Source organism: Podarcis raffonei, chromosome 5 (genome assembly GCF_027172205.1).
Source record: "Podarcis raffonei isolate rPodRaf1 chromosome 5, rPodRaf1.pri, whole genome shotgun sequence".
NCBI lineage: Eukaryota > Metazoa > Chordata > Lepidosauria > Squamata > Lacertidae > Podarcis > Podarcis raffonei.
Window position 1 is genome coordinate 32,974,461 of NC_070606.1, and position 20,969 is coordinate 32,995,429.

A 20,969-nucleotide genomic window follows, 5' to 3' on the forward strand; every position below is an offset into this window, starting at 1 on the left:
GGAAGTCCCTTCGACTTCCAAAACGTTCAACTTCCAAGGCGCGGCTTCCGATCGGCCGCAGAAGCCCCGCCGGACATTCGGTTTCTGAAAGAACATTTACAAACCAGAACACTCACTTCTGGGTTTGCAGCGTTCGGGAGTCAAAACGTTCAACTGCTAAGGCATTTGTCAACCAAGGTATGACTGTATTTTTGTCAAATTAACAGCCTTTACAGGAGAGATGGGGAATCTGTGGTCCTCCAAATGTTGTTGGACTGCAACTCCCATCAGGACAGCCAATGTGGTGTAGTGGTTAAAGTGTCAGGTTAGGACCCGAGAGGTCAAGAGTTCAAATCCCCATTCTGCTATGAAGCTGGCTGTGTGACTTTGGGCCATTTGCCCTGTCTCTCAGCCTTTTGAGGACAAAATGGAGATATGGAGAACCATGTGTGTGTACCCCCTTGAAGTTCTTGGAGGAAAGCTAGAATATAAATGTCAATAAGGTTTCTAGGAGCTATGAGCATGAAAGAAGGTGAGCGAGGTGGAAGAAGGCCAAGACTTGGAATGGAATACGAGCTGGCTAGCAGCATATAACTGCAGGAGACAACAACTGAAGTCCTTGTGAGCTTCCCAAACACCACGTCTCATTATGCATCTCTCTGGGAGCTGCCAAAAGCACAAGGAAAGGGCTCTTTAACCCTGCCCAGTGCAAACAAAGGTTTTAGCAGACATCCCACTTTACACTCCACAACTGTTTATGCTCATCTCAAAAAGACAATAGAGCTGTCTAGGTGACACCACAGAAAATACATAATTCCTACCTTGCACAGAAGAGATATCCTAATTGGTATTACTGGCAGAAAGGAGGCCCTCCCTTGCAAAGCACAGTGATCCATTTGGTATACGAAACACTGAAATGGCATTTCCAACAATTGCTATCCAATTGCTTTTGGGAAGATGAGAAGCAGGGTCTGCCTGTGATGATGGAGGCTTCTATTTAGCTATCAAGGCTAATAGCAGCCAATCCTCCATCATCTGCCTCATTATTATTATTATTATTATTATTATTATTATTATTATTATTATTTTAAACTATCTATCCTAGCAGACAATTCCACATTTTGCGACACTGAATGCCATAAAAATGTCAATCTCCTTAAGTTGAGCATGCATCTAATGCAATCCCATACATGTCTACTCAGAAATAAACTCCACTAATTTCAAGGGATCTTGAGGGAGGTTGCAATCCTGCACTGTGCTGTCTTATATGCAGGTAAGATTTCGTTGAATGCAATGGGGCACATATGCATAAGGTCAGGAGTTTTTGTAACTAGCATGATTTTACATGTATTGTTTTCATTGGGTTGTACCTATTCTGCGATTCTGGGAGACGAGGTTGCTTGAACCAACAGGAGAACAAACAGAAGAGCAGAGATTATCTTAGCTGATCCATCCCCATTGCCACAGTCTCTGCCAAAACAGAGGAGAAACTGGCAAAACAGAGAACCAAGTCAATTCCTCCCAATATTTATTTTTCCTGGTTAAATAGCATTTGGGGCGCATACCCGATTCAAAATCATGAATTACAAACACTTCTTTAACGTTACATAATAGATTGGAAACATCATGGTTTCCAAAGTCAAACATCCATTGAGATCATATTTGTAAATAAACTGGAGATCATATCTGTAAATAAAAGAGAAACACCATCAATTGTTTGCTTTAGGAGTCTTGTAAAGGCATATGCACAAAGGCTTTCTCTGATCCATAAGACTGGACCCTGTACCACTACCTCTGGACTTCTGTTTTTCCTCTCAGCTTTTATTACATTGTTTTAGTGTTTTTGTTTTGCAAATGTTAAAAATGTTATGCAGCTTAGAAATACATTTGTATGTAAATGAAGTCTGAATTTTTTTAAAAAATGCAACCTATGCCACAATCCTCAGTCTGCTTGTTTCAGTAATAGCAGTTTTCAAAATGACAGCAAAAGCAAATAAGTGGATTTGACAGTCCCACCTTGTTAATTACCTTTCCCGCCCCGACCTGGCCACAGTGATCCATGCGACAGTCATCTCCAGGCTTGACTACTGTAGCTCGCTCTACGCGGGGCGGCCCTTGAAGCTGCCCCAGAAACTCCAGCGGGTGCAGAATGCTGCAGCGAGGCTCCTCACGGGGTCTCTGCCATGGGAGCATATTCACCCAGTGCTTTTCAAGCTGCACTGGCTCCCGGTGGAGTACAGGATCAGATTTAAGGTGCTGCTTTTGACCTTTAATGCTGCTTTTGACCTTTAAAGCCCTTCATGGCCTAGGACCCTCGTACCTACGGGACCGCCTCTCCCGGTATGCCCTGGCTTTTGTAACCTAAGTCTGCCTTCAGGGATCCAACTGTGAACTGAATGAATGTGAGTAAATTACTTTTATACAGACTTTAATAAGATTGTCATGTCTATTATTTTAAAGAGGGAAAAGAAGGGATCTTACCAGGAATCTTATATAGAGAGGTTCAGACGAACCTGCAACAAGCAAACCGCTGTGAGTTTAAAGGGGAATGTTTAAACTCTGCTAAGACATAGAACTTGCTAACACAAGTTAGGAAGGATATCATTAAACAATATATCCTCTCCTGCCTCCCTGAACATTCCCACACCCACTGCCAAGGAAACAGAGAAAACACTGTGGCAGTTTACCTGGCCATTCTCTCTGCAATACAGCAAGGGAGGGATGGTCAACCTCACTGTCTCAGCAACAGGGGCGTATTTCATACTGCCCCACACATTTTGTCCCCTTTAAGTGATCTTTCACAGGACACTACAAAAAGGCCAGCAAGACATGACCCCATTCCTCCCCACTCCTTCAGCAAGAATATCTAAGTTCTTTTTAGCACATGTCCTAGATTTAGACAACAATCTTAATTTTTAAAAAGGCCAATTACTTTTCTGGCACATAGGAGCTTAAGATTGCTTCACTACTCCAACAAATTACTGAAAACAAGTCGGAAAGACACCCAGAGGCAGGCAGGCAGACTGCCTTATAGCAGCCTCTTAACAATAGTTCTGTGACAAGGCATGGTTTGGAGCCGGGTTAGGAACACAAAGGCTGATCCCGTCAGACAGCTGGCAGCACACCCTCCATAATAGACACATCTCAGTGCCTGAAGAAGTGTAATTTTAGAGTTCTGCTCAACATCCAGGGCTTAATTTGAGCCAGACCTCAGTCCTGATAACCATTACCAATGTCAAGACTCAGCCGAGCCACGCATGAACCAACCTAAGGGCTTCTGAAGATGCAGGCTGCATTCCCACCTCACAAATCTAGGGTGTGGTAGGGCTTGCAGATCAGGCAGAGGGAGTGCCATAAAAGCCCAAATCCCAGCACTCCTCTTTTCAAAAATTAGACCTCGTACATGCCAAACACAAACAAAAGAAACAGCAGCCCCGTAGACGTCGTTCAGGAAGCTTCGGTTCTCCAGTTACCTCATCCTTTTTTTCTACCAGATATTGCTGCACTCCAGCTCCCATCAGTCCCATCTAGCATGGCCGATGGTCAGGGATGATAGAACTTGTAGTCCAGCAAGATCTTGAAGGCACCAGTTAGGGGAAGTCTGAGTTCCTAGGCACCATTCTTGGCTGCCTGGTTAAGGAAGCCAAAAAAACAACACAGGGACCAGAGCTTCCTCTTGTTAGCTGTGACTTCATTGTTACAGTTTGCCGACAGCAAGAGTAGGAAGAATCTATTTGCTCAAGGTGAAAGCATCCCGTAACGGAACCCCAGTGTAAAAAGGTAAAAGGTAAAGGACCGCTGTGTGGTTACCGTATTTTTCGCTCTATAACACGCACCTGACCATAACACGCACGTAGTTTTTAGAGGAGGAAAATCCGTAGGCATGCCACCCGTAGGCATTTCCTCCATAACACACACAGACATTTCCCCTTACTTTTTAGGAGGAAAAAAGTGAGTGTTATGGTGCAAAAAATACGGTAAGTCCAGTCAGAGGTGACTATAGGGTTGCGGCGCCCATCTCGCTTTCAGGCCAAGGGAGGCGGCATTTGTCCACAGACAGTTTTCCGGGTCATGTGGCCAACATGACTAAACCGCTTCTGGTGCAACAGAACACTGTGATGGAAGCCATAGTGGTACCTATTTATCTACTTGCACTGGTGTGCTTTCAAACTGCTAGGTTGGCAGGAACTGGGACAGAGCATCCGGAGCTCACTCCATTGCAGGGATTTGAACCGCCAACCTTCTGATTGGCAAGCCCAGGAGGCTCAGTGGTTTAGACCACAGTGACACCCGCATCCCAGTGTAAGTGGCTTCCACAAGGAAGCCGCAGAAAGAATGTAGCTTGTCAAGAAAGACGTGAACTCGAAAAGGATGAAAACCACTATCCTACTATATCACATGCATCAAGTGTTTGCTGGGGTAGGTCCATTGTCCTACACACATAGTTCTTTTTTTTCTCCCATACAAAAGGTAAGCCAATGGTTTGAACAATACAAGAGAGAGTAGAAAGAGAACTACTTAAAATATCTTTGATGAAGATGGGGCAAATTTCTAGCCCACAAAAACCTTGGGGTCACATCCGTACCACACATGTGAAGCACGTTGCTTCCCCCAAAGAATCCTGGGATCTGTGGTTTACACCCTCGGAGAGCTACAATCCCCAGCACCCTTCATAAACTGCAGTTCCCAGGATTCCTTGGGGGAAGCCATGGTGTGGATATGATTTGTATATAACACAGTATACCAGCTGCAGCTATAAGGTTGCTTTTGCTACAGCTGACCAATGAAGCCACTCCCAGGACACAAATCCATTTCAAACCTTCCCGTATCCTCATTCTGAAGGTTTCAAACAGGTTCATGGGCTGCGCATGGCTGTGCAAAATGTTCTGATGCCCTCCGAGCTAACTAACAGCACAATCCTATAACAACATATTCAGGTATAAGCTCCATTGAGTTCAGTGGCGGCTTACTCCTGGGATACACGATTGCAGCCTAATAAATAGTAATGATAATAATAATAATAATATATTTTTATTTATACCCCGCCCTTCCCGGTTCAGAAAACCAGGCTCAGGGCGGCTAACAACAAATTTAAAACACTTAATTGTAATACAAAATAGAAGCAGCATAAAATACAGCATAAAAGCAGGAATGGCAATAAAATTCAAAGTTCAAAAATCAATTTGGGGAAAATCCATCCAGTAAACATTAGATAGTCACCAGGGCTAGCTGGCTGAATTAGTCCTGCATGGGCCAGCGAGGAGGCCAGGGGAGAATTAGCTGTGGGGTCCCAGAGTGGGTAATCTTCATAAAAGGGGAGGGGGAGGGAAGAAAGGGAAAATAAAAGATCAGGCTGAATTCAAATTAAAGGCCAGGTGGAATAGCTCTGTCTTACAGGCCTGTAGGGCCCTAGTCTCATAGGACAGAGCATTCCACCAGGTCGGAGCCATCACTGAAAAGGCCCTGGCCCTAAGTCCATCTCTTAAAGCATTCAGCATATAAATGGGAGAAAACAGATTTATATATGTATGAAAATTATTATTTCATGAGTAATATATTGAGGCAATAGGTTTATTAGAGTGGAAAAAATGGGAAAGGACAGGAAGTCAAACTTATTTACTAAATATATTGTAGGAGGACTTATATTCTTTTGTTGGGTTTTCATTTTGACAAAACTGACTTATGTAAAATGAGGAAGATGTACAGATGCAAGTATGAACAATAAAGCATTTAAAAAACAAACAAACCATTCAGCATAACATCACACAAGGCCTTTCCTTCCCATTCCTTTCTCCACAAAGTGCCTTTTGCCTCTGCCGGGGAAACAATGGGTTCCCCACCCCCATTTGCTATAGTATTCTGTCTTAAAAACCGTTAGGCTTACAAACAAGCCATGGGAGGCACAAATAGACTTGGGAGACTGCCAAAGAAACTTGCTGCATGGGAGTTTTCCAAATCTGGCACGAGAAGAAATAAAACTATGGCTTTAATTCTAAGCGCACTTGGAAATGCATTCCACTGTCAGCAGCATTCACTTCCAGATCAGCATGCTAGTCCTTAAGAAAAAAGAAAAGAAAAACAGAGATAGGAGGATGCACCACATACTGCCCACCTAGGGTCTCACTGACATTTTGTATTGTCCACAAGTTCCAAATTAGAATTCTCAGAATCCTAGCTTTAAAAACAATAACAGAAAGGGGGGGAGAGTAGTCCCTCCTTGATTACAGAGAGAATAATTTTCCATTCCACAGATAAGCCTCAACATTCATAACTTCCTGCCGGTCATATATCAATGTTTTTATCTAGATAACACACTGAACAACCTAAAGCGGTATATAAACGTTACGTATTGATCTGCTTTCTTTCTTTTTTAAAAGTCAGTCTCCAGTTTGTGAAAGATTACTCTTGTTTCATATAGCTAAAAAAAGGGCACTTGGTGCAGAAAGGTAGCAATGTGCTCCTCAATGCTCAAAGCAAATTACATTTCAACAGCATCAAGACAACATGCAACACCTAAGAATGTAAGGCACCTTCCACAAACCTGAGAATTAAAATAGAAGATTTTAATTAAATAGAGAATTAAAATAGAAGAAGCACCTGACATTTCTGATTTGCTCTTATAGATATATAAACAAACAAGCCTACTAAATAGCCACAGAAATCAGTAAGTGAAGAGCTGAGATGAAGAGGGACCTGTTTAAACGAGGCAAGCAAAACAGGTATCAAAGATTTTACACCCATGGAAGAATTGACCCTTTTCCCATCCCAGAGTGAGGGAGGAAAGGCTTTCAAACCATAAAAGAGAACAGCAGAGAGGAGAAAATTTCGAAGGTACCTGACTTGAGGAATCAGGGGAGCGCATCCAGTATCCTTTTCCTGGTGCACTGAAGAACAACAATAAATAAATACATAAACTTCGGCGATTCAAACGATGCCACCCAACTTTCTCGGGAGCGATTTAAAAGGGAGCTTCTTCCCTCCTTTCTCTCTGCAAATTCTCAGGACATTCCATCAAAGGCTTTGCTGCTGTCGCCGCTGCTACTTCGGTGGCTAAGCAGTTAAAACCATCTCTGGGGGTGGGGGGGCAAAACAATTGCTGCAGCAGAGTCTTCTCAGCCGAAGCCGAGAGACTGTAGCACTTTTGTTTTCGAGAGATCAAAAATCCTATCCCGTTTGCCAATGAAAACAGGGGCCGGCAGAGCCCCGGGAATCTGCACACTCTGAGCGGAACAGCCTCGGCTGTCTGTGCGCTGGAGAGTGTGGGGGGTGGGCTTTATATAAAAAGAGGGCCAGCTCAGTGGGCTTCTCTGCCAATGAAAAGCTTGGGATTCCTGGCAACCAAAGCCACAAGGCACTAGGAGACCACAGGCCATAGAGGCTGCCAAGGCAGGACAAGGTTTCGTACAGACGATGAGGAAAGCGCAGATTTCTCAGCTCAGGAATTGAACCGCTGGACAGGCTTCTTCTGCACCTTTGAGAAACATCACCATCTTCCCTGACAGGGATGCTTTTCTAGATGTAGCTTTCTGCCATCATTCGCTTTTTGCGTTTATTCTCCTTTTCAGGAGATGTCTCAGCAACCACCAATCCAGGAGGAAAAGCAGAATCCGTAAAACAAGGAATCGACTGCTGGTTGTTCTTTCCTTGAAATGCTCCAACACTCTCAAGGTAATTACTAAAATATTTTATTCCCACCCAACTATCAGTATATAAAATTAAACAGGCAGGGACTGGTATACAATCACATAAGAATGTGTCATTATCTACTTCGACTGGCTGGCTTTACAGGGGCTGCATACTGATGTCTATGGTTTTCATCGTGTTTTTCAAAAGCATAGGCAGCCTTGAGTATTTGGAGAAGTGAGGAGAATTAATAAAAGCTTCTCTCTTTGAAAAGGGAGATGCTAATGGAAAATAGCCTACGTGCAACTGCACTTGATTGCATTCATTCAACTTCATCCTAGCCGATAACTTTTCTACATATCCCTTATCACTTCCGCTACTGTTTAAAAATCTAAATTACAATCTGCTTGGAGCAAAGACTCAAGACTCATTTCTTATGGTGTAGGTCGGTGGAAGCACCAGAAATTGCTTGATTTAGTATTAACCACTCTCCTGGCAGGTAATATGAGGTCCATTAGTCTTAACATGCAACAATACTTCGAGTCAATTTTTAAAATATATCCGTCTTATTGCACTGAACTGCTAATCATTTCTGCAGTGAACCAGGTCCTGAGATGGCTGGCACAATGTTGACTCAGCAGTTACATAAGGAACTGTTAGCTCCTCTCTGGCAAGATGTCAGTGTTCCAAATGTGCATCACTTTGCAGGAGAGATGCACCCGTTCTCCTTTCGCGATACCTGGAAGCACATCAGTTGCGCATCCCTTTCCCACTATTTATTACTCCTCGTGTCTCATCCACCATCCATTTTCACCTGCAGTCTGCAGTTTTGCCCCACCCCAAAAAAACTAAAACGGAGAGCAGCACCATAGCACAAGGGAAGAAAAGCAAAAGCTTCTAGGTCCAACTAATATAAATATATAAGTTCAGTTTCAGGTTTCTCTTCAGATTCAGCTGCAGACATCAGAACAGAGACAGAGAGAAGGTACACACACACACACCAGACCCAGCAAAACAGATCTTGCCCTGCCTAAGGAGGCCCACCACACATCCAAATCCTCCCAATGTCATAGCCTTTTGCTTTGGTGTTTCTTTTGCAGAGTCAGCCCAATACATTTTCCTACCTGAGGCAGAAATTCCAAGTGCCCTCCCCCAGTCAAGGTGTGCAGTACTCACATTTTGCCCCCCAAAATGGAAAAAAAATATCTCACAGGAATCTCACCTTGGGAGTGAAACAACAACAATCAAAACAGTAATTTGCTATTATTTCATGACACCCAAAATCAGCTTCATGAGGCAGTGGCCTCACTCTGCCTAATAGTAGGGCCAGCTCTGCTAGTAAACAGTTGTGACGTTTTTCACTATTGGCTTCTAAAACATTTCTGTGGAAAACTGTTTAACGTCTGCAGCTAGCTCAGTCGTAGAGTCGATTATTTGTAAGCAGGTGATCGCAGGTTCAGTCCCTGGCAACTCCAGGTAGGGCTACGAAATATCTTTGCCCACCCTAACGTTATCACATCCCTCACCTTTCGGAGTCTCTCTCTACGGTCAGCAAGTTTCATCTGAGAAAGCATTGGATTAAGTGGCAACCAGGCATAAATGAGACACACTCTTTAAATATTATGCTTCCTCCTACTACGACGCTGCCAACCTGCACTGCAGCTGCCAAGCAGAAGCCAAATATTTATAGGAGGCCACAGAGCCAAAGGAAAAGTGGTGGAAAGGCATTCAGCCCAATAAACATCAGGAGGAATGTAAAGGGAACCCAGGCAGTGCCCGAAAATGGTAACGCTTGAAGGCCTGGAAGGCTGTTAATACAATGCTCATGCTATGGATGTTAAGATACTAGCCAAACTGCACTGGCTCCTTAGAAGCTGGCATGAGGAATTCATTTTACTTTGGCTTGGCCCAGGAACTCCTTACTGGCCACGCTGCTGAGGGTGCTGTGGTTTGGGTTTGCTTTCGATAGGCTTAAGCATACGTCACTCTGAGCACCAAGATAAGAAAACTAAAAGGCATGGCATAAGAAATCAGAAAATTTCCCCTGCAAGGAATGTGTGGTGGAGATTTACAGCGGTCCTTTCAAACAGATAAAATGGGCAAGACACAGCAGGCCAACAAAGGAAGAGAGCTAAAAGTTCACATGATATTGCCCCCCCCCCTTTTAAGGCAAAATTCAAAGCTAAGCAGAATTTTGCAACAATTGCGGGTGGGGGGGATACTTTCCTGTTGTTGCCAATTCTGCCCAGAGAATGGATTTACAGTATTTTCATTTTATTTTCTCTTCTCACCCCCCCCCCCCCACTTCTTCAAATGAGGACTGTTGCCATGCTGTTTCCAAGTGGTGGAGATTTCCTTTCACAGATCTTTGTTGTTAACTCTTGCTGCCACAATGCTATTTGTGAAACCGGAGAGCTCAAGAGGAAAGGGGGAAACAGCTCAGCATTAACTTTCCTAAGGAAAGGAAGCCTGCAAGAGTTATGTTCCGTGGTGAGAGAGACGCTTATGTGCTGAAAAACAATGTTTGTAGGGAAACCATGCAAATTTGCTGTATAGGCACCAACAGCAACCCAATATGGGACAATCCTCTGCATTGGTAACCATTTTAACTTCGGTAAAGGTCAAGTAGCCCCAGGCCTCCATTAAGTCCCCTGAGTGAATGGGTTTTGGGATTTTAAAAGGCCTGCTTGTTTTAGAAGATGGTTAAAAAAGATAATGCAAATGGGGGGAGTGAGGGTACTGCCAAAATCTCTGCCATTGGCCTTTCTCCTTCAAGCAGTGCAAGTTATTTGATGTTGTCATAAACGTGCCAACTTCCAAATAAGTAGCTGTCTTAGTCGTTTGCCACAAAAAATAAAACAACTGAGATTTGTGGCACCTTAACACATTTATTGTAGCATATGCTTTCATGCACCAAGGTCCAAGTGCACCCTGATGCACAAATGCTTATGCCGTAATAAATCTGCTCCGTCTTTAAGGTGCCACAAGCCTCTTTGTTGGCATAAATGTGGAAGGTTAAGATCAGAAACGCTATTTTTACTTTCACGTGCCTCTGGCATGGCACATGCCATTAAGTTCTCTGTGAATTATAGGGATGCAAGCTGATATATGAATGAGCACATCTAAAAATGGTTGGTAGAGGGATGCAGGTGGCACTGTGGGTTAAACCATGGAGCCTAGGGCTTGCCGATCAGAAGGTCGGCGGTTCGAATCCCCAGGACGGAGTGAGCTCGTTCGGTCCCAGTTCCTGCCAACTTAGCAGTTTGAAAGCACATCAAAGTGCAAGTAGATAAATAGGTACCACTCCGGCGGGAAGGTAAACAGCATTTCATGCGCTGCTCTGGTTCGCCAGAAGCAACTTAGTCATGCTGGCCACATGACCCGGAAGCTGTACGCCGGCTCCCTCGGTCAGTAAAGCAAGATGAGTGCAGCAACCCCTGAGTCGTCCGCGACTGGACCTAATGGTCAGGGGTCCCTTTACCTTTACCTAACAATGGTTGGTAGTTCTGAATGAATTTCAGATCTTTCCCAGCATTGAGATCCCAAAAAGAGACAATTACATGGAAACACGATAGTACTACTTCCTTTATCCCACATGCGGGGAACCTTTGGCCCTTCAAGTGGTGCTGAATGACAATTTCCATCATCGCTTGCTATTCGCCATGCTTGCTGGGGCTGATGGGAGTTGTAGTTCAGCAACCTCTAGAAGGTCAGTGGGTTCCCACCACTTTTCATCCACAATCATTTGCTGTTTTCCTTCCACACCTAAAGCTCATTTCTAAACCATTTCATATTTTAAAAATCTCTAAATGGTGCACAGCAAAGCCATCAATATGAACCACAAAAATCAACAGCTACTTTAATACTAGATCTATACCTTTTATTCATTGCTGTATTCTTTTATTCATTACCATCACATTTGGTTCTATTTTTATTTATAGCATATCAAAAACATCAATAAGTTGTCAAATGGGGACCTCTTCTGGCAAAGTAAGGCATTCCCACACAAACTGCTTCCTTTAAACCAGAGCTTACCAATCTTCTCTCACCACCAAAGGAACACAAGCGAACAGCAAAGAACCTGCACAAGCAACGCTGACACCAAACCCTACATATAGTAAGTAAAATAGAAACATCACCACCCCACCCATCTTTCCCCCACCTCCACCTCTTTCCCCCTTTTCTTCCTAATGTCTCAACAAATGAAACTGATTTGTAAAAATGTTACATGGGAAGAAAAAACACTAGAGAGAGATATTGCACACTTTTGTAAATCAACAAAATCTTTAATAAAACAAAAAACCAGAGCTTGCTCCTACCAGGGCTGGAAAGGGGTTAGTTTAGCCTCCTGTTTCCTAGTAAAAGTTAATTACTGTTAGCAAAATGACGCATGTTTAAAAAGAGTGCTGTATCACCAACATGAAAAGTTCAGAAAGCTCTGTTTGAAACTACTGTATTGGGAATGGTTTTGCAGAAATTTTACTCATTTACACGTGGTGGGCAGCTCAACAACAGAAGGCAAACTTACAAATGACATATTGCTAAGATCTGGAATGTGGAGCAGGGCTCAGGTACTACTTCACACCACTGACCCACATCAAACATCAAACACTTTTCAAAACATGTGTAAGCACTACATGTTGTGGGGTGTTTTTTCCCTACAATACACAGGGCTATCAGCTGATTAACTACTTTTAAAAAATTGATTAACCACCTCCTCTTGCTCGGATACATCTGCATATTATTAAAACTACAGGAGAGGTGCCTGTTAAGTTGTGGGTGAACATATCAGATGACACAGCGATTCTTCAAATAGCTGTTGTTTATTCACAGGCCAGAACAGAACTGAACTGAAGGGTTCAGTCAGCCTGCTTATATAGAGCTCCAGTACAACGCAACTGTAACAACTTTCTAAAACTATCCAATCACTGAACGTCACTTTTGATCCCTTATTTGCATAACTATCTACAGTATCCCCCTGCTGGCCCAGGGTGAGAACTTCAGTACATAACAGTGCCTTTTTCAGATACTGAAGGAAGTGCAAGAAAGCTTTAGTTTATAAAATTGCAAGTTGCCATTCACAATCCTCCTTTTCTATAACCTAAATGCATGCAATTGCACTTGTTCATTTTCAGACTCTTTGAAATCCTTTGCCTCTGTCTCTACATTGCAAGCAACTCTCCTCCCTCCCGTTTTTGCTTAAGTTTATCTGTAAAGAATGTAATGTATGTACGGCAATTTTATATAAAGCAAACATAGTATGTCATTAGAAGGAAATGCTATCTTCAAATTCTTAATTTGTATCCCCATTGAAGTTGGTCGTCAGCAAACAGCTATAAAAGCTTGCAGCCTTAACAACATAGGTCTTGTGTTTGTTTACTGAGCCCTTTTGCAACGCGAGGCATGCAGACTGGAAATTAATTCCAAAACTATTCTCTAGACTTTGAAACTATGTGCAAAATGCCTGCCACTAGACAATGCACCGTGAAGATCATATATGGACATACCTGTTTCAGACACCAGTCTTAATGCCTTGTGCATTTTAATTTGCTTCCAGGACATTTGCTTATGGTCTTACTTTCAGACTTATACCTCAGATATGCATCCACAATGAATGGGAGGGAGAGCTGGACTCTCCCTATGGATGTGCCTATCTAACCCCTTCCTTGGATAAACCTTACAGGTTGCAGACCCATCAGATGCCAGTGTGAATGACTGCAAGAACAAAATAATTGCAACCTGTACTTTTCTACTAGAAAAAAAAGGTTCTGGTACTGCGTACTCTTGAGTATCCCCAGAGAGAGAGAGAAAAGCAGTGGTTGTAACTGCATAATAAGAACACAAGATTTTAAAAGATGCATGGATAAGAATTGTACATAACAATTGGTGACAGGGTTCTGTGGCTTTTTTGTGAAAAAGCAACAAATAAACGAAGTCTAACACTCTTTCTTGACCATTCTGGATTTGTTTGCAGAGCACAAACGCTCAAGAAGAAACCCTAGTAATTCTCTATCAACAAAAACAAATTTCTAGAACAAAACTGTCATCAACAGGGCAATCCTATACATGCCTATTCAAAAGTAAGCCTACACTGAAATTTAAGGAGAATTATTCTCTGGTAACTGTTATAGGTCTAAAGCCGAAATTGTTTCTAATATTTTTTTAGGAGCCACCCAGAGTGGCTGGGGCTTACTTACTTACTACTACTACTAACATACAGGCATGCAAAGGCTCCATAACCCAGTCTAAGCAAGGGCAAGACATTAGTAGCTCCACATTTGGAGCGCCAAAACACCAGAAGCCCAGCTGCTCTCTAGGATACCCTTGCAAGCTTGTGACTGCTGTCTTTTATGCACAGGTGTAGCTAAGCACACAAGGATTTCTGCTTCAGAAAGCAATGAGTAGAACAAACAACAGACAGTTTGCCAGACCAGCCGAGAGCACCCACTTGATTATGCCATTGATGCACTATCCGCATGACAAGAGAGGCACTCTTAGGTGGGGATAATGCTGAATTTGAACACCCACAGATGCAAGGCCAGTAAAGTATAAACTGTATGCTACAACAACAACAAAAAGACACATTCCAACCACAGCCAAAAAATGGGAGAAGCTTTGAGAGGAATGTGAAGGGGCGACATTACAGCCTCTTTAAGAAGAACATAATAAGCAATCTTCTATCAAAGCCAGTGCAGTATTGTCTAATATTCTGACTGGCAGTGGCTCTCCAAGGACAGAAAAGGCCTCTTATCAAATGTCTTTCAAAGTATGTGTTCTGCCTGAGATCTGAGTCCTTCCCTTTCAACAGATAAAATTAACACAGAGGCATAGGTCACCAGGCACACAGCAGCAACAATGTGCGTTCATCAAAAATATGTTGTTGCTTTTTTAAAAAAAGTCTATGATAATAAAAGACAAGTGTTTGCACATTACACTAAGCCATTCAGTACGGTTTAGTAAACTAACTTGTGCACACAGTCCAAGCACTGCTGCTTTCCTCCATCTTGCACAAGCAAGTAAACAAACCACAATGGAGATAGTTGAGCTGCATAGCCTGGTATTCAAATCCAGAATCTTGGTTTGTTTCACCCTATTAAACCACAATCAAGCACAACCATGATCCTGGGCTTGGACGTCATGCTAAGTGTCAGAGGCTCAGGAGCAGAAGAGCAGGGGAGAGAGCAAATAGAGAGCGGAGGAGAGGAATCAGAGGGGAGCGTAGGGGAATATGACAGTGGACCGAGAGATTCCATGAGCTTCTCCAGCGAATCAGAAGATTCCCAGGAGGGGGCGCCTATGGTAAGGGCGAGGCGAATCCCAGGGGGAACGATCCATAAACAAGGAACCAGAGGGGAGTCCCAAAGGAGTAGCGGAGGAGTAGGGCCAGTTCCCCCACCAGAGCACAGTGGGGGGGAAGAGTCACGTGAGTCAGGACCAGCTTCTCCTCCATCGGGGAGTGGGGAGACGGAGGGAAGGCCAGGTCCAGCTAGCCTCCCCGAAAGGGGGAGCAGTGACACAAGTGTAACGGTCAGAAGGAAAGTGGGAGGCTGCGCGCGCGCGCCAAGTTCAAATGTGGAGGAGCGCGGGACAGCAGAAAACCCGGATTGGGAGCCAGGTCCTAAAGCTCGAAAGAGGGGGGGGGGAAGAGTCGGGAGAATCAGCGTCAGAAGAATCTCGGAGGGCTGAGACTCCGACTAGCAGAAGGACCCAGAGAAAGAAGGAACAGAGGAAGAGGTGGAGTAAGGCTAGAATCTTAAGCTGGTGTCAGGGGGGAGGAGATTCAGATGGGACTTCTACGGTCTGATGGATAGATGTAGCGTTGCGCGCTGTGCGTCTGGAAATGAGACTGAACTTCAATAAAGACTTTTTAACTTGAGCAAGAAGCAGCGTTGGTCTTGTGTGAGCTGGGACCTTGGGCAGCGCTGACACTAAGCTATCCCCATCATGGTTTGTTTACCCATTTGTGCAAAGAGAGGAGCAAAGCAGGAGTGCTCAGGACACAGCATATTATGGCTTACTAAACCATATTTATGGGGTCCCCAACATGATGCCCTTGGGCACAATGGCACCCTTGAAGACTTTCCCTGGTGCACACAAAGCTTCTGCACACACTCTAATGCTCGTCCTCCACACTTCCTGGTGAAGGGCCAAGAGTTACCTTTCTTCTTGTGAAGCACATAGAGATGAAGGCAAGAATGGCAAGAGTGGTGCTCTTTCCCACTTCCTCTTTCAGCTCTATATGCTTCTCAAGGCCCAGAGCGGCACCTGAGCAGAAATTGGAGCAACTAAGAAGGGCAGGGGAGAAAGGGTTTGAGCGGCTGGGGAGGAGGAAAACAGTGATCAGAGGGGAGGCAAAGAAGACAAAGCTGGGTGTTGCAGGAGTCAAGAGGGAGACAGTGCCAGAGAGGGAAAAGAGGGAACGCCAGAGAAATAAGGCAGGTGCAATTTACAAAGTAAATTGAATAATACTGAAATGGAATAATCTCCTCATGGATTCTGCCTCCCCTTCATCCCCACCAAACCATCCTGAAATCACATCTCTATTGAATGACCTGCAAAAACATGGCCCTGATACATGAATCCTTTTGATCCTCATAACTTTTTTTTTTACAAGGGATCCACTCAAAACCTCTGTTAAATCATAGGTCTCTTCTATTGTCTACAGATGACTTCTGTGATTTGTTGATGGTGTTGCTGCTATCTTGTGTCATGAATATCCAGGAGGACCAATGGTTTCTTTCCCTGTTAATAGCAGGCACAGGATCTACAATGCCTTACTACCATTGTAAACTTTCATTTTGTAGTGTGCTTTTGGAGTCTCCTTGTAAAGTTATGCGAATTCAGAGGATTTGTTTTTAATTCCATGGGATCCTACTTTTACCTGGACCCCAGTAGTACCCACACCTTCCCCTACCTATGCAAAGGAAAACTCTCTTTTTTTTCTGTAGGGGGAACATGAACCTGGGGGGTGGGGTGGAAGAGAGAAGCAACCAGAGGGAATGTTGCCCATGACACTCTCTCAAAACTCCAAAGGTGCCCACAGGCTGCAAAAGGCTGGTGGATGATGGCTTAGCATTATGTGCAAACGCTGCCAGTGGCTGGGAAGAGGGGAAGTGTTCAGAAAGACTGGTCCACAGCATTTGCAGTAGGAGCTCTATAAGGAGAAGCAGGTGGTGCTGTGAGAAAATTCACTTAGAAAGGAGCAACAGTGACATGTCAAGGGATGGAGGGTGGACAATACATCACAGGTCTGGATGCACCCATTTATACTGTATTTAAGTAAAAGCAGAAGCCATGCCATGGAAACCAACAGCAGCCTGTGCTGACTCAGTAAGGGTTTTCTATTATGATCGTGTCCATTTGTATCTTGCAGCATAGCAAGTGAGGTGAAGCAAAGAAATTACAGTTGCATTTGGAGAAGACTCATGCAGTAAGCACACAATGTGGTTTGGTACATGGCCAAGTCTAGAAGGGGAAGCCTCGAAAATGCTAAATATCGCTCCCAGTCAGTGCAGGCCTTGTAACTCCCAAGGCAAAGCAAACCTATTTCCTTCCTAATGGAAGGAACTGCCTCCTCTGGTTGCAAGGCTTTTGTGCTAGACTACATAGTACTGATTCCATCAGGGATCCCATGGGGAGATGTGGAATGTTTTCTTCTTTTTTCCCTGAGGGTATTTTTGGGAAGATATACTGTATATATTTTTAGGGTAAAGGCTGAAGAGTCAAAATGAAAGCAAATGAAGCAGAGAAGGCTCAATTTTCTAGGAAGGTGGGTTCCCCCCTCCCCAGTTAGCAACATTGTGGATTATCAGGCTGTTGCAGAGAAATAAGACAGCCCCATTGACTGTGTGAACAAAGAAGTGCTTAAACAGTAGGCATGAGACAAGAGAACAGAACAGGGTGGCGTTTCACTAAGTTTCACTAAGAGTAGGCCCACTGAAATAAATGAACACAGCTAAGTTAGGTTGATTAATTTCAGTAGGTCTACTCTGAGTAAAAACAACAATAATACATGTGTGAATTCTTTTAGCCATGCACTAAGCACCACTTAACACACTTTAAAATTGATCCTAAACACACATACAAAAAAACCCCAGATCCTACTAAGATTCACATTAGTTATTTCTAGATGATGGCCACAAACTAAGGCAAGAGGGCTGTATGTAAGAGAGTGCCTAGGTTTTGAACACAGGACCTTTCGCTCTGTGTCTCTTACAAAGTGAGGCTCATACCGTCTATGAAGCCTTCCCCAACCTGGTGCCCTCCAGATCTTCTGGACCACAACTCCCATCACCTCTGACCACTGACCCCACTGGCTGTGGCTGATGGGAACTGGTACTCCAAGGTATCTGGAGAGGTCAGGATGGAGATGACTGCCTTGGAGACCCACACAGAGAATTGCACCCACACCTTCCCCTACCTATGCAAAGGAAACCGTGGAACAATACCTAATTTAACAATGCCTTTTGGTCTCCGACCAGGAATGGGGTGTTTTGTTTTTTTTCAAGGAAAAATATTGGATCGCACACATGCTGCCCATTCAAAGTATGCAAGCATGCAATAGGATACGAACCCAATTCAGTCCCACTGAAGGAAACTTACTTCCGAGTAAACATGTATGGACCGGCTTGCTGTGAGGCTGCAACCCCAAACACCCCTTCCTAGGAAGCCAGCTGCAATGAGCCCCGTGGGGTTTACTTACGAGTAGGCATGAAGCGCGCCGGGATGCCAACGCGAGGTTCCCTTCGCCAAGCCAGCGAGCGTCTCGCATCCAAGAGCGTCTGCAGGGGCGACGGCCGAGACCCTGCCCTTCAGCCCCGACAGCTGCCCTCGGCAGGGCAGGCCTCCGATCCGCGGCGGGCTGCAGGAGTCACGAGGGCTGGGGAACTCAAGGCGGCCCCTGTTGCCTCTCCTCCTTCCCGGTGGCTCTTAGCGGTAAACCGGTGCATGGAGACGAGACTCAGGCAGCAGCGGCAGCGGCAGCACTTCCTGCCAGCTCGCCAGGAGACGCGGGGAGCGAGGGCGGCGGGACGGAGCCAAAAGGCGGAGCACCAAAGGAGGGGACTCACTCACCGGAGGGACGGCATCCCCTGCCGGCTCTGGAGAGAGGAGCTGCGCCGAGGGGCGCCGCCTGGGCCAGCCTTTTGTTCCTCCTCCTCCTTCTCCGCAGCGCCCGGGGCGCATCCACTGCCGCGCGCGCCTCTCGGGGCTGCCCGCCCTCCCCAAAACAAGAAGCCGGGCGGAGTTCCTGCCTCTTGCCGTAGCTCCAGGTTCCGATCGCCGCTTCTTCTCCAGCGGACGGAACCCCCTCAGGCTCACCGGCCGCCCTCGCTTGGCTACAAATGTGCGCACAAAAGCGCCGGTGGCGGAGGGAGGGACATGCGCAGCCGGCTGCGCTTTCCCAGCTGCTGCAGCTGTTTCCCGGCGCAGACAGATGGCTCTTTTCAGCTACTGCTCTTGCGCCCGTCCCAGGAAAAAGCAGCACTCGGCCCCGCCCCTCCTTTCCTCTTTTCTTTCTTTCCTTCTTTGCACACACCTCATTACGCAGAACTTAAACCTAAAGCTCAGTGCATGTTTTGAACCGCCGAAGGATGGACGTGGCTTCAGAAACTTGGGTGTGCAGATTTACTCGTTTGCCAGAAAGCATGTTGTTGTTTGTTGTTGTTTAGTCGTTTAGTCATGTCCGACTCTTCGTGACCCCATGGACCAGAGCACGCCAGGCACGCCTGTCTTCCACTGCCTCCCACAGTTTGGTCAAACTCATGCTGGTAGCTTCAAGAACACTATCCAACCATCTCATCCTCTGTCGTCCCCTTCTCCTTGTGCCCTCCATCTTTCCCAACATCAGGGTCTTTTCCAGGGAGTCTTCTCTTCTCATGAGGTGGCCAAAGTATTGGAGCCTCAGCTTCACGATCTGTCCTTCCAGTGAGCACTCAGGGATGATTTCCTTAAGAATGGATAGGTTTGATCTTCTTGCAGTCCAAGGGACTCTTGAGAGTCTCCTCCAACACCATAATTCAAAAGCATCAATTCTTCAGCGATCAGCCTTCTTTATGGGCCAGCTCTCACTTCCATACATCACTACTGGGAAAACCATGGCTTTAACTATGCGGACCTTTGTCGGCAAGGTGATGTCTCTGCTTTTTAAGATGCTGTCTAGGTTTGTCATTGCTTTCCTCCCAAGAAGCAGGCGTCTTTTAATTTCGTGACTGCTGTCACCATCTGCAGTGATCATGGAGCCCAAGAAAGTAAAATATCTCACTGCCTCCATTTCTTCCCCTTCTATTTGCCAGGAGGTGATGGGACCAGTGGCCATGATCTTTGTTTTTTTGATGTTGAGCTTCAGACCATATTTTGCGCTCTCCTCTTTCACCCTCATTAAAAGGTTCTTTAATTCCTCCTCACTTTCTGCCGTCAATGTTGTGTCATCTGCATATCTGAGGTTGTTGATATTTCTTCCGGCGATCTTAATTCCGGCTTGGGATTCATCCAGCCCAGCCTTTCGCATGATGAATTCTGCATATAGGTTAAATAAGCAGGGAGACAATATACAGCCTTGTCGTACTCCTTTCCCAATTTTGAACCAATCAGTTGTTCCATATCCAGTTCTAACTGTAGCTTCTTGTCCCACATAGAGATTTTTCAGGAGACAGATGAGGTGATCAGGCACTCCCATTTCTTTAAGAACTTGCCATAGTTTGCTGTGGTCGACACAGTCATGGAAACTGATAATTGTAACAATCAAGCAACATCTGGAGGGTCAGAGGTTCCGCACCTTGCTTCAAATGTTTGGATCTGGGCAGCTGAAGGATTGCCTACTGTCACACCACCCTGCCTGTGAACTGAGGTCATCCTCAGAGATCCTCTTTGTGTGTCCCTGCCATCTAAAGTGAGGCAGGTGTCTATTGAAGAGACATATCAGTGGTGAACCCCTGCATGTGCGATGCTTTCCCTAGGGCAGACATCCCATCCAATTTTCACTATTTCTGACACCCCAGCAAACCCCTTGTTATTTTCCCAGGCTTTGCTTTTTTAAAAATTCAGATTGCTTTAATTCTACAATTTTCTCTTTTTGTTATATCTGTTTGTTGTTTTATTGCTTTTATTAATAAGTGTTTGAAGCCCTGGAAATATTTGTATTAAAGGGTGTTATGATATAATAATTAATAATGTAAAGTTGCATCCTGAAAAGAAATTCAAAGCTATGGAGGGTGTGAGGGTATGAAGTGAATCAGAGAACCATGGAGGCTGTGAGGATGAGTCAGGAAGGTATTATTTCTTGCTATGACATGCAGGAGGATCTGGAGAAAGGGAATTTGGTGTGGGATTGGAGAGATTGTTGTGAGAGTTGTGGTTAAATTGATTAT

The 20,969-nt window shown here is 44.8% G+C and overlaps 1 protein-coding gene across 3 annotated transcripts in view; it reads right to left on the bottom strand.

The window, feature by feature from the left end:
* Positions 1-18,874, bottom strand: part of PALD1 (phosphatase domain containing paladin 1) — a 106,996-nt gene extending 88,122 nt beyond the window's left edge. For 2 of the 3 annotated variants that reach the window (XM_053388526.1, XM_053388528.1), the window contains exon 1: positions 18,305-18,874. The gene's annotated coding sequence lies outside the window, so the exon portion shown is untranslated. Of the gene's footprint in view, positions 1-6,814; positions 7,008-18,304 lie in introns of those variants that run through there. The other variant, XM_053388527.1, reaches the window with a different exon arrangement.
* Between the last annotated feature and the right edge of the window lie 2,095 nt (positions 18,875-20,969).